Source organism: Drosophila gunungcola, unplaced genomic scaffold (genome assembly GCF_025200985.1).
Source record: "Drosophila gunungcola strain Sukarami unplaced genomic scaffold, Dgunungcola_SK_2 000001F, whole genome shotgun sequence".
Lineage (NCBI taxonomy): Eukaryota > Metazoa > Arthropoda > Insecta > Diptera > Drosophilidae > Drosophila > Drosophila gunungcola.
This window is the reverse complement of record NW_026453197.1, coordinates 462748-477069: the sequence shown is the minus strand read 5'-3', so window position 1 is coordinate 477069 and position 14322 is coordinate 462748. Positions and strand designations below refer to the sequence as shown.

Sequence of the window (14322 nt, the reverse complement as noted above, 5' to 3'; positions counted from 1 at the left end):
TAATCTCCCCAACGCCACGCACTTTATCATGGGCTACATGCAAAAAGAATATTAAATATTTACAACTTGCTACCATTTCTTTTTGTGATGCAATTCCGGGTGATGGAATATGGAATATTTTATGGCAAAGTCAATTCATTTATTGATACACGTTTAAGGAGCTTCTGCTAGGAACATTTATATCCGAAAGATTGTGCTGACGCTGTAACAATTTGGCAGCTTGTTGCATATTGAAGGTATTTTCCTAGGTTTTTCCCCATCTATCATCATAAATTTCCTTCTGACGCACCCTCTTCGGCAGATGTTCCTGTCCATGCTCCCTTCATGTTTGCCTTTCGTGCTGAAGTTTCCCTCGATTTTCTATCTTTTCGCAAAGGTGAGAAATGTTTCCGCTTTTATGCGGTGGGCGTGGACACGCGATCCAGCTTAATGTCTACTAAAAATCGAATCGTGATCCATCACATCAACTATGTCCGCTGAAAATACAAGTTCGACTTTGGGAAATCCACATTTTCTTTTCTTCCCTCCCCCCAAAGTGATGTGATTTTCGTTTCGCATTTATGTATAATTTTATATTTATGAGCTGGCTGTTAAAAGTCGCTGGTAGCGACTGGTGTGTTTATGGTTTTAATGCCATTTTATGACAGCCCAAACAAGCATATGCATAAAAGAGAGTTAAGTTGGCATAAATTCCCCCACTGGGCAAACATTAATCAAACTTTTATGCTAGCTTAAAAAGCATAAAAAACGGCTGGCCTACTCATTATCAATGCACATAAACGCCGCTGTGTGCATACTTAAAGCGGAAACTACTCGCCTTAAATAATACATTTTCCCCAGCCTCGGGTAAAAAGGACACAACGGCAACATCTTGGGAAAGTACAAAAAAAGTTGAAGAGCACTTGATGACTTGCCGCCGGCGTTGGGCGTTCACCACTGCGGATACGCGACGTATCCCAGGCAACCACAGCCGTCCCAATAAGCCACTTAAAAAAGTTTATAATTAGCAACAGAAAGGAAGCGGAAAAAAAACTACAAGTAAATTAAAAATTGTTGTCGATAAGTAACAAGCGAAAAAATTGAGGAAAATGAGAGATGGCAAGAAATGATACTAAGAGAACATTTAAGCTTTTCTAAGAACAAAATTTACCCATTTCCAATTCCATTTGAATTTCTTACCGTTTCAGAAGCTACTTCAAAATAATTGTTAAAATTAAAGTCGTGCTTTTTGCATAGTAAGTTAATAAAGAAAAATATTTTATATCACTTTTCAAATGTCAAAGAGGGTAACATTTATTTTGAAATATTTTTTATCCAAGGATAAAATGTAGTTTAAATAATAAAATAAATGATACTGAATTATTGAAAACAAATTTTAAAGAGCAAACTTATGCCAAACATTTGTGTTTCCCTTCGGGATTCTTTAATAATTATGAGACTCATTAAAATGCGCTTCGTGTACCTCTAGCTTTTCTTCAGCAAAGTCGAAAGCAGCTGGAATATTATTTTTAATCAATTAAGTTTTGTCAGGCGCGCCCAAAACTAAAACATAAATGATGAGCCCGGCACGTGACATGTCTGCTAAATGTTTGGGCTTTTCGTTCGCTTTTCCCTTTTCCATTTTCCTTTTCCATTTTCCACACACCAACACCAATTCAGAGGCACTCACTCACTGGCTCGCATAAACATACAATGGCCTCGTTATCTTTGCCCATTTGGTCGCCTCATATTTACTCACATCTATGCAGTTAATAATTATGTCAGAGCCTGTAGTTGGGGCTTGTTTGTGTGGACTCACGCCTCCTTGTTATGAAATGCCCCTATTATATGCTCGGCTGCTTCTAATAATGTGCCCGTTGCTGTCATTTGCTGGCCTAGGACAAAGGCGAATGGGAATCCTTATGTCCCTTCTCTTTTCGATCCCTCAAGATGTGCAAACAAAAGCGCAGCGGCATTTAACTTATGTGTACATGTGTGTGTGTGACAGCTGTTGTCCTGTTGTCTGGCAAGCGGATGTGCGAGCATTGTGTTGGCACATCCGGTTACATTATGAAACTAACACACACACACACACGGCACACTCGGCCACATAAACTTATATGGGTCGTCCTTTTTTTGATGCTGCAGCTGCTCCTGATGATGAAACCCAAACAGTGGTACTAAAAGGGACTTCATCGTGATACGTGTTTTGATAAGTAAGTAAGAATTGGACTTTAAGAAAATGCAGCTTACTTAAGTTCAATTTTTCCCGTCAAGTAAAAACATATACTTAAAGGGCCGTAATAAAATGTTTTTTTTTGGTTAATTATATATTGAACATCCGAGAAATCAATTGAAATATAGCAACTTTAAATTTCCTTATTAGTTATTAATATTATTAATTATTTATTTTTGGTTTTTGTTGAAATAATTTTTATTGTTGAGTTAAACATATTTACAAGGAAAACAAATTATTATTAAAGTTGTTTTATTAAAAAAAAGTAGGTATGGCTGCTATTCCTCGCTTTAGTAATTTTATGCTTACTGTTTGTAAATAAATATATTTAAATATCTACATTGTTCGTAGAAAATTACATTTTTCTAAAAGTTTTGTTTCGTTTTTTGAAAATTTTTCAAAATCCTTATTTGTTTTTAAAGATTATAAACATTAGATATATTAAAGGAAAAAACAAAATTCTCTATAAAATACTTATTAAGGTCTTCACTGTTCTCCTCCAGTTCACTACACTTATTCTTCGCTGAGACCCAACTGGACCATAAGAAACCGCTCTGAAGTGTAACTACAGGAGCTCACACGTTGCGGCCATAATTCATGGCTATTACATGGACCTGGACAACAGGATGCTTTTATCCAATGCCAGTTAAAGACAATTTTGTGTGCGGAAAATCTCAAATGCTCCGTTGAGGTTATTATAACAAGAACAAGAACGGGGCATAAAGAAGCCTGTTTATTTCCTTGATGTCCTTTTGCGACCATGTCCCTGTCCTTGGGGTAAGCAGATAATTACATAAAAATGAATAATAATCCCCGAAGGCGGAGGCAAACGTCTCAAGAGCATCGACAAGAGCTTATTGACTAAATGTGTTAATGATTTTGCAAATTGAATTGGGGCTAGGTGGCGATGCCAGGAAGCAGTCACCTGCAGCAGGATGTCAATTTAAATAGCCGGAAGCCAGCGCCGGACTCCTGCGGGACGTGTGATTTGTGTACGTGGAGCGGAAGTGGCGGCCCGATAAAGTCCAGGAAGTATCCCGAAAGGAGTTGCCGACGAAGCAGAGGAAGATGGATGTTCTTGAGTACACTTAAACAAATTAACCAACAAATTAGGGTGAGTTTTCTTTAATAAGGTGATTCTTAAAGATAACAATATATTTTGAGTTTTTGAGTCCGATGTATTTATTTCGAAGGATTTATTTCAGTGCATACTTCTAAAACCCTTTATTAATATTTTTAAGTCACAAGGGATTTAAGTGATGAAGAGATGTTATTATTGATATTATGTAAATAAAATTAAACTTAATTTTGAGTAACACACATTGTAAACTGGCTTGCAAAATATTGTGTTTCTCAAGCTATAATTGTTTGTATGTTTATATATAAAGATATCGTTTATATTTTTGTAAGGCTTGTCTGTTAAGGATTTCGGCTAAAACCATTCATTGCCAATGTTCTCTACGTACAGGGAATTACTGCGGCTGGCCAAGCGTCAAGTGCAGCACAGGAAGATAAAAGAAAATAGGAAAGAAGGAAAATCGCTCGATGGCGGGACAACGGCAAAGTTATTAGTTTGGCGGGACACTAAGACAAATAGCGCTTATAAATAAGCCAGTGGGAAGAACAGCAGAAGAACCCGAGCAGTCTTAGCCCCAAAGCAAATAAAAATCTAATAATGCGATAAGAACAATGGGGCGAACTATCCAAGGGTTTTTTCTTCAGAGCCCCGACCCCCTTCGATTTCCACCAATTCATCTCGAATAGCTGAAGCGTGATTATGAGCAGCCTAAACGTATTAGGGGTCGGATGATTGGACCCTCTCGTTTCCATTCTCTCTAAGCGATAAAGCAAATGAAAATTGCGCTATCTGTTTACTTTCGCCGAGGGGTGTGGATGCTACGTATACGAGCATATGTACGTGATGTATGGCCGAGACATATGGCCGAGCTGTCTCCGCCTGACAGATGCTGCCTTAGATTGAGCATTCTGCAGATAATCTGCAGCCTCAGCAAATTTACGCCACGGAATTGAGTTATCGCAACGGTGACGGGCCAAGGAAAATGGCTCAAGATTTCACAGAAATTGTGAACTTTGTTGAAGGGGATAACATAACTGAGGAGGATATTTTCTGTATTTATGGAATATAATTTCGAGCAGTTTACTTAAGTTTCCCCCACTACATCTAACCTAAACCAATGAATTTTGTTCCCTTGGAGCTGTCATTTAGCTCTAAATTACCATACATAACTCGGGACGATTGTTTGGTTTATTTTAAATTTGAGTAACACTTTATGTGCCATATATGAATACACAAAAACCAGGCAGCATAGGAAATCCCATTTCTAATCCATTATATTTCAGAAATCGCCTAGCATAATCGATGTCTTCTCTACTCAGAGTTAATCTAGCAAATTGAAAACTTAAGAATCTTCTGGAGCAACAGATGCGTTCGAGGCATCAAATCCCGCTCAGCTGCAGCTTAGTTGCTGTCATGCCCAGGCAAACATTGGCTTATCGTGCCATCTCCATATCTCTCCATTCCCATTCCCATTCTCATCCAGTGGCCAACCAACCTGTCCTGGAAGTACGAGTTTCTATCCCATAACCCTTGTCCCCACTCGTCCGTGTATCACCCCTCTTGCCCGATTCCTGATTCCTGTTCTCTGCTGTCCGCCGCAGATGCGACTCGCCTTTTGCCTTTCCTTGCCTCATTTTCAATTGATGTATCTGCCGACGTTGTATTTTTAATGCGAGAAAAGGACGCGAGGGCGGTGGGAGTGGTGGTAGTAGTGGCAGTGGCAGTGGCAGTTGGAGTGGGCGTGGCCGGGTAACTGGCTCCGGTGGGTCTTTAAGCCATGTGCAATCATCGACGTGTCGGTTGCCCTGGCTGCTGTCGCTGCCATTGACGCAGCATCTGCCTGTGCCCCTTCATCGCGCCCCTCGATCTCCGATGGCAAAATGTGAGACGCATTTCCGCAAAGTTTGCGAGCTCAACAACGATAGAATAGGGAAGAGCTCGAGGTGATGAGGGGGCTTCAGACAACGTTATAGCTGTTGTGGCACACTGGGAGTCAGTATGTAGTAAATTTCAAATTATAACAATTGGTTAGCGATCTTAAGAAGGATAAACGTAAGCTTGCGTATCCTCAAAATCTTTTATTGATTTTTTTTAGAAAGTTTTAAATTTTGGGCAATTTATACTGGTCAAAGCCGGTTTGCAAATTATCTAAAACTATTTTAGCTACAAGCAAATTCTAATATAGGGGTGGTACAGAAATCACGAAGGTTTTAAGATAGTTTATAAAAGTACCTAAAAGTATGCAATGAAAAATGGGAACATCGCCTTTCGTAATGAATCTATCGGAATTCCGGACCAAAAATATAGTATATGTATATTGCATATGTCTAGACACCGTTACATGGTATTTCAAAAACCTAAAGTCCTTTTTCCAGTAAGTTATTCATAAGTTAGGCCCGCATAAAATTCTTTCAATACATATAAAAATCGCACCACTGTGCGCAGCATTTCCGTTTCTAATGCGGAATTGCGAATGCAACAGACAAGACCCGGATGGTAGAGGAGTGGAGACGTGGGAGGACTCACATCGACTTTGTCATTATAAATTGAAAGACATTTCTAGTCGCGTTCTCCGTTCCAAAAGGGCGGCAAGTGGGTTGAAGGTTAGGAGAGGTTGATCCACTCCCCCCTTGACTTGGTGGATGCCGCGGGGATAGCCGAGCAGCATCCTTGTGGCCCGTCTCATTCTGAGGTTAGCTGATGCGTTGCGATGCCTTTACCTAAATGCATCCGGCAGAGAGTTCAGCTGGATCCAGCTTCGGGCTCCACATCTTCAGTCCCCTCACTGCGCGATTCTGCTATCCCTAGTCCTGCTTCCTGTTCCCAACTCGGCAACATGTGTCGCTTGAAGGAAATTGAATTTTTATTAAAGGAAAACATTTTTATTGCAGATTATTTTCGTTTTGTGCTCCAGCTGATTGAAATTTCAACTTCCGCCTGGGGCAGCAACATCAATTGAATTACGAAACTTTTGACATTTGCTGGAGAAGTATATAGCCAGGTATGTGGGTAATTAAATTTGATAAAAATAGCCGTTGAAATATAAACTTAGCTATGCTTAAAAGGGCAATTGAGGTGGCATTTTCCAAAGGAATTGGGAAAAATAAAATTATTTGCTCTTCCAATAAAATGTCGAGTGCTATTCTGAATTAACGAAAAATAAAGCTTGAATTGTCAACTTTACTGCAACTTAACCAACTTGTATACATGGCATTACACTTTAGCTTTACTTTGTTACTAAAATCCAGAAAAAAAGGGCAAGCTGAATCGACTAGAATTTTTTCGATTTTCCACTTGCCCGATTCGGTTTTTCTTATTTCTCCTTTGCAAACTCAAGCTCGACTTGTGCGCAATTTGAATTCAGAGCCACAAATTCACTTTGGCAGACAGTCTGGCCCCCGTTCTATGCCCTCTACTCTCCACAAAAGAACCGCAACCCATTCCTCGGATTTTGTGGCTTTAAAATTATAGTCGGTTAGATGCGCTGGATGGCGCATAATATTGCAATGCCATCTTTTCAGTGCTGGCATAAAAGTCTGTAGGTTAAATGTCGTCGTTGTCGTTCTTGTCGTTGTCATCGTCCATTGCCACAATGGAAGTATTGAGTCATAAAATTTATAAAAGCATTTGCAATAAGCAAGCAGCCAAAAAAGAAATGCAACTGGGCGGGTACTTACCATTTTATCGATTTTCGGGGCTAGGTTTGGCCTTCCTCTATCTCTATCCCTATCTCTCTCCATCAATCCCTCTATCTCTCTTTATATGGGGATTGCTCTGGTCTTATTGGTTGGCGTTTGGCCTGCAATGATGCAAATAGATTTGCTGGTTGTTACTTTTGATTATTTTTAGTTAAGCTGATATGTAAAAGTTTCATATTCAATTTGGCAAGGTCTGTTTAATGTAACAGAATGTTATTTTTAGTTTTTGTGTTTTAAGGGCTTGTTTGAAGGTTTTTGAGACTTTTATATACAAATTCATTAAATAATTCCTTTTAAATGTAATGGCTAGAAAACTCTTAAAGTGTAATTTACAACTAAGGGGCTATACCAGTGTGACCAATTAAAAATTAGGCAATTTTTTTTGAAAATTTTTTTAGAGAAAGTTTTTGGGCATAATAAGAAATGTATTCAACTTTATTTTAATTTATACTTGAGATATGATGTTCGGAATGCCGTTTCGAGAAAAACGATATGTATGTGCTTCTTAAAAAGCTGCCTTTCAAAATATATTTTAGATACGACGTTGACATACTGGTAGAAGTTTCCAATGGATTAAAATAATAAATAAGTCTTTCAAGCTGATGTCACTTCTTTGATTATATTTAAAACATGGCCTTCACTTTAATAAATATTATAACTAAACTTTAAAACTTTAAAATGTTAACTACAACTCAGCTACCTTCCTTTATTCACATAAATTTGTAAGTTAAAATTGTTGAAACAAAACTTTAGACCCTTATTTTACTTCTCACCTGACCCAGGACCGTAATTAAATTGGTAGAAAAATTAGCATATAAGCTGGCAGCCCATTTATTCAAATTACACTCATTAAGGCGACTTACAGACATATAAAAAGGTATGTTTAAAGTATGTTTAAGTTGGCCAAGAAATTTGCAATTCAAAATTTTGGGTAGAAGGAGGGAGGAAACTATAAAACGACGAGCCCAGGAGGGGAAACTTGGCACTTTTGTTTGCCGTCACGTGCACTCAATAAACTTTGAACAAATTTGCATTTGCAGCGGCAACGACAAAGAGCTGCTCTGGACAGTGACACGCCCACCCCGCCCCTGGCACATACACATCCTTGGATATCCCCACACACACCACGTTACAATGCGTTTTTCCTGCACGAGATCAACAAAAAGCGTAGCATTGAATTTCAAAAGAAGGAAAGCGGAAACAAACTTGAGCACACAACGTCCATTTCCTGTTTCTGTTTGTCCTTGCTGCCGTGCCCTTGTTATTGTTGTTGTTGTTGTTTTGGCTGTCCTTGCCCATTCGCACATCGATTCAGCTTGATTCAGCTCGATTTGCAACGGCTTTTGGCACAGATTGTGTTGAGTTTTGTTTGGCATCGTCGGACTCCGGTTACCCCGATTCCACGTCAACCGAATTTTACATTTTTTCCATTTTTTCTCAGGTGGGGTGATGAGCACCCGTTACGGAAAAAATAACCCTTAGGTATACTTCTGCCGGCAGCTTACATCCCATTTTCTTTGCAATTTTTTGCAATCAACTCGAACAGGTAATGAAATGCAAATCGAACCATATACGCATTAAGTCGGACGCATTGGCAGTTTTCCCAAGAAATGAAAGAACAGCAATTTCTAGGGAAAAATGCCAACTACATACATATACGTATGAATGAGCAAGTAAACACTGAAAAGTAATAAACAAGCTTTTGTTTTCTGGACATAACAAAATAAATAAAAGCCAAGTCTAGAGTTCTTCTTTTAAAGCATACTGTTCTTTGAAGTTGTAAAATATATATTTTGATTTAATTTCCAAAAAAATGATTTGAAATGATGGTGAAATACAATTTTCTGATGATTTTTCCACTCTAAACGCAATCTGGTATCTTTCTATTTAAAATATATATTTAGTTGCAAGAAATCGATTATGATTTTTGTTGGATAAACTTATAGATTATTTATAGATTTTTTTTAATTAAAAAAACTTTATTTAGTCATACACGTTGTTACATATGTTTAAATTAAAAGTTTTGGAAGTCACCCAAGGAAAAATACTTTTAAAACAATATTTAAATATCCATTATTCCTATATAATGTTTCTTTTTGTGTATGATCTGTGTACACAGTTGAGTGGCAAACAAATTGCCGCCCGTCTTATTAACATGAGGGGCAACGAGGGTAAACAACGGAATGTGCAGGTAGCTTAACCAGCCGAACCACAGAAGTCTGTCCGCTCCAGCTTCAGCTCCAGCTCCCGATCCCAAAGGCATCAACGGCCAACTGGAGCTGACTGAGATGGCGGTGGAAAAGGCGGAGGAGTATCATCAACAACGGGGCGGAAAGGGGGATTGGCGGAGCAGTGGTGCACAATTTTGCAGCTGCAAACGAAAGCGAGAAAATTACTTTTCTTCTTTTCAGCAATTTTGTTGCTCTTGCAATTTATGCAAAAGTCAAATGTTGATTTGTTGCCCACGACGGGTAAGGACGAGGGGCCAGGATTCCGGTCTTTGGACGACCTGGACCAGGGAAGAGACCACATAATGCAGAACTACCACCATATTGATTTAGTGCGGTCCCCTGCAATCTCCACGGCCATTTTCCATTTTCCATTTCCCATTTGCTAGCCTCAGTTGAACTTTGCTAACCTTTTGCTTTTTTTTTCCATTTCCTATTTTCCCAACTGTGAGGAGAGTGTGGGATATTTTAAAAATTTGTGCTCCTACGGCTTGAGAGTGGGAAAAGCACTTGGCTATTTGCATAACAATTGGCTGGAAGCCCGGCAAACGAGCAAACAACTTTAGTTTGATTTGCAGAGTGCCATTGATCCGCATCATGATTATTATTATGCTCATCTCCAGCTCTAAGTGATTCGGAGTGAATTTGCAATTGTTTGTCTGCTCTGGGAGCCTCCCTCAATTAGTTAGTCTCAGATATACAGAGTTATGTTCTTAAAGATGTGAGTCGATCTCCTTTGCCGACCCTTTTTAAATTGGCCGGGGTCCCCTATTTTAAGCTCTATAAATTGCCAGTAATTCGAGTCCCCTTTTTTTAGCCAGCATTTTCTTAACCTTTTCCCCTTGGCTTTGGCGCTAACCCGTCTCAAGTTGATTGAAAAGTTACTTTTTCCGACCGTCTGAAGGGGTTTCCGTTTAATAGCCAGCAACCTTTTGCTTTTCCAGTTGACATTTTTTTTCCTGTGGCCAAATGGATTTTTATGCTTAGTCAAGAGTGATCAATATGTAATGGAATTTCCCGACGTAAACTACACGATGATATCGTTTTCGTCCCATAAATTATGCAACGTTTTTGTGCGGACTGAATTTTATTCTGATAAATGTTTTTATTTTTGGACATTTATTCCGCACCTGGCCTATAAATTAACTTAATTAATGTTCTGCGGTTGGCGGAATATTTTTTCCTATTTATGCAGGCGTTGGCATGCAAATTTTGGGAAAATATTTGCCCATGCAAATTGAAATGAATAACCATTAAATTTAGCTCGACTGCTTTAAGTGCTCCATTATGTGGGATTCAGCCCATAACAAAGTTCATTACTCGTATGCCATGCTGTCAATTAAAGGCTTTTGATGGGGATTGAATAAACGAATTTCTGTTTCCGGAATCTGTGGAAGATTTCAACTAATTGAAACTGTTTTGAGCCGCTCCCGGCAGATGTCATTCGAATAAGGATAAAAGGAGAGCAGATCTACTCTGGAAAGCAATTGCCAAAAGCGCTTAAAGACAATATTTTCGAATAGAGGGAGGCACTCTAATTCGAGAGGTTATCGGATACCCAGAGTTCACAGTTTGCTGAGGTCGTCTCCAGCTGGGGGCCAAAGTAAAGCTCTGTGCTGCCAAAATCTCTGTGTGCATTGGCAATCAGTGTTAAATAAACGAGCAGGCCAAGTGCCGCAGACAGGATGCAGGACCCAGAAGGATAGCTGACGACATGCAAAATGCATCGGCATTTCAAGAGCCAGGCAGCATTGATAAAACTTGCAGGACACGCTTAGCCCGGCTGATTGATTTCCACCAGAGTTCTGCCTGAAATACTCAGTTTCTCTAATGCGATTAGGGCCACCTTATTAATATGCACGAACCCAAACGCAGGGCATTAATTGGTTTTGCTAACTCTAATTAGTTTGAAAACGTGGGTACATTGTCCAGCCGACTTTTATCAATGCTGACCACTCCGTACTGGGAAATTTCTTAATTAGGAAAATCCAAGTCTAGGACCAGCATTTCAACACCTTCATTAGGCGATTATGCTAAATTTCCATTCTCACACATTTATGCGAAATTTAATTTATGGCCACATCAAAACGTCTTTGTTGCAAGGCAGCAGTAATTAAGAGGTCATAAATCCCAAGGAATTAAAGTAAGCTTAAATTATTTATGTTTCAGGTTTGATTTAAGATAAGTGATAATGCAAAGCCAATCGTCTTTTCGTAGAAAGCCAAGCTTAAAAATGTATGTGAAATTAATTGCCTCAAAAAACTTGCCAAGTTGGTGGCAAGTTTTGAGAGTCTAATCAAACTTGCCACATTAGACAAATGCAGCTGGAAAGTCGGCTGTGTCAGCAGAAAGTTATGAACTCTTTGCAAACCACTCAAGTTGATGATATGGCACTTCTGAGCAAAGAAATAAAGCGAGGAAAACTCAATCAATGACGGGTGGAAATAAGAGAAATTCCTCATTCGCTGTCGTCACCTAGAACATAGAAAATGATGTGTCGAAAAGCCTGAACTCGACGGATATATATATAGAAAAAGGAGCGCTGCCAGCGACATTGACAAGATGATGCCATGCGTCTAAGGTTAAAAGCAGAAAAAAAGGAGAAAGCGGGAAGAGTTGATTTATTACAGCCCGATAAGAAGCAAAAAAGGAAGTCGGAGGAGCAGCAGATAAGCCAGGTCCTGGCAAATGCAATTGGCAGGCATTATGGGCAGATAAAAGCGCTAGACAGGACCAAAGAGACTTCATCAAGCTGAGTGGCTGCATTGCAGGTTTAATGAAATTTTTGCCAGAGCGGCAGCGACATAAATCAGCCAAAATGGTGAACTTAAAAATTTACATAATAAGCGAGAGCCAAAAAAAATCGGAAGTCAGGGAACATTCATATATATATATAAATGTGTATGTATATATAAGAAGCGAGGAGGAAACTCCATTAATATTGTGCGCTCAGGTGGCTGGAGTTTTCTTCGATAAGATGAAAATGCACTCCCTGTGGCTGTTTTTCACCGCTGGCTTTCCATTTAGCGTTACATTTTTGCTTTTGCATATTTTAATCTTTTGTGATTTTCTTTTGTTTCATTTGACATTTGCTGGAATATAAGAAAAAACACTAAGCTGCAATGCAGAAAAATTATGCAAGTCAGCAGAAAATATAAAGTATATACCATTAAGATAATTCAATAAATAAAATTAGATTTTTAAGAACACACTTCATAAATTACAAGCAATCACAAATAAATGTAACAAAATATGCACAAAGCATAAAACAATCGAAGGCTTAAAAAAGTGTTTGGGTAATTCAAAATATTATAAATGGATTGGCAAAAATTCACTTTATTAAGAACATTAACAATTTAATGTAGTAAAGATTATATTAAAACAAGAAAGGAAGCAAGCTTCGGCAAGCCGAAGTTTATATACCCTTGCAGCTATTGCAAGAATTAAATATTTTTGAAAACATTAAAATTATGATTTACTTGCGTATATGTCTAAAAACATTGAAGCAATGATGATTTGCAGCTCATTATTAGGTAGTTATTTTATATAATTTTATTATTTCTATTGGAGCTATATGATATAGTCGTCCTATTTTGATGAAATTTTAACCGTAATTCTGAAATATTTATCCATTACTATATCTCGAAGAACTAAAACAAAAAATTAAAAAACAGAAAAGTTATAATTTTTTTTCATTTATTTTTCCGATTGTTCCTATGGGAGCTATATGCTATAGTCGTCCGATTTTGATAAAATTTAAATCATATTTCTGAAATATTAAACCATTACTAAATGTCGAAGAACTAAAAAAAAAATTAAAAAACAGCAAAGTTATAATTTTTTTTCATTTATTTTTCAGATTGTTCCTATGGGAGCTATATGCTATAGTCGTCCGATCCGGCTCGCTCCGACTTATATACTACCTGCAATAGAAAGACAACTTTTGGGAAAGTTTCATGCAGATAGCTTAAAAACTGAGAGACTAGTTTGCATATAAACGGACGGACAGACGGACAGACGGACGGACGGACAGACGGACATGGCTAGATCGACTCTACTAGTGATGCTGATCAAGAATATATATACTTTATAGGGTCGGAAACGTCTCCTTCACTGCGTTGCAAACTTTTGACTGAAATTATAATACCCTCTGCAAGGGTATAAAAATTTAGCAAACAAGTCACCAAGCAATTTACTTAAATATCGTTTCACTTATCTGTTATTATGGAAGTAATTTGACAAGCCTTGAAAAGGTGAAATCATTATGATTTACATTCACTATAAACTCTTTATTATACATGAACCTAACAACAGGCAGGCGAATTCAAATTGCCTTTGATACCCCAACACATATAAAAGATCATCGATTTAAATTGTATAACTAATAATAACAAAGGGTAAAAAAATCAGTGTACTTTTTTCATTTGTTTCTATGTAGTACTTGACACTCAATTAAAACACATTTAATAATTAAAAACGGCAAGAAGCGAGCTCTTATTTCGCGAGCCCACTTCAAAAATAACAACCATTTAATAATTAAAAGGTACTCGATTGAATTACCTAGCTAACAGCAACAGCCAGCGGAAAATGAGCAACTTTGGACACCATTCCCAGCGCCCTTCATTCTATCTAATTACGAAAGTTGAACGCGTTTCCGGGCTGACAAATGGCCGAGTTGGCTTTTCAATATGTTGCGAGCGCATAAACTAGACGAAGCTGTGCATCCATTGTCCTGCCGGTGACAGCATGTGGTATATATGGTATATATGGTACATGGCCGTGGGGAGGAGATGATATAGGGATGGTTATGGAGGGTTACCCCTTATTGTGGCACGTTGAGTCTGCTCCGTGCGGCAGCTGCGCTCGATAGTTGGCCTAAAGTTTGAAATTAATGGCGTAAAGTTTGTAATTAAATTACGGAATAGTCGGTCGCACACAGACTATACTATAAATATTAAGTATGCCTGCGCATAAAAGTAAGCTGCATTGAATTGGTTTTCGCCTTTGCTTTTTACTCTTCTGCTGTCTATATTTTTTCATACATGCCATGTGCACTCATGCGATGCACTGCGTGTGCGAGTGTTTGTGTGCGGGGATATTATG

At 38.4% G+C, this 14322-nt stretch overlaps 1 long non-coding RNA gene across 4 annotated transcripts in view; it reads right to left on the bottom strand.

Moving 5' to 3' along the window:
• LOC128263129 (uncharacterized) overlaps nt 1-14322 on the bottom strand; it is a 62417-nt gene that overhangs the window by 23251 nt on the left and 24844 nt on the right. For 2 of the 4 annotated variants that reach the window (XR_008268411.1, XR_008268409.1), the window contains exons 1-2: nt 8117-8536; nt 6971-7092 (exon numbers count right to left, since the gene is read on the bottom strand). This is a non-coding gene — a long non-coding RNA (uncharacterized LOC128263129). Of the gene's footprint in view, nt 1-6970; nt 7093-8116; nt 8537-14322 lie in introns of those variants that run through there. The other 2 variants (XR_008268412.1, XR_008268410.1) reach the window with 1 other exon arrangement.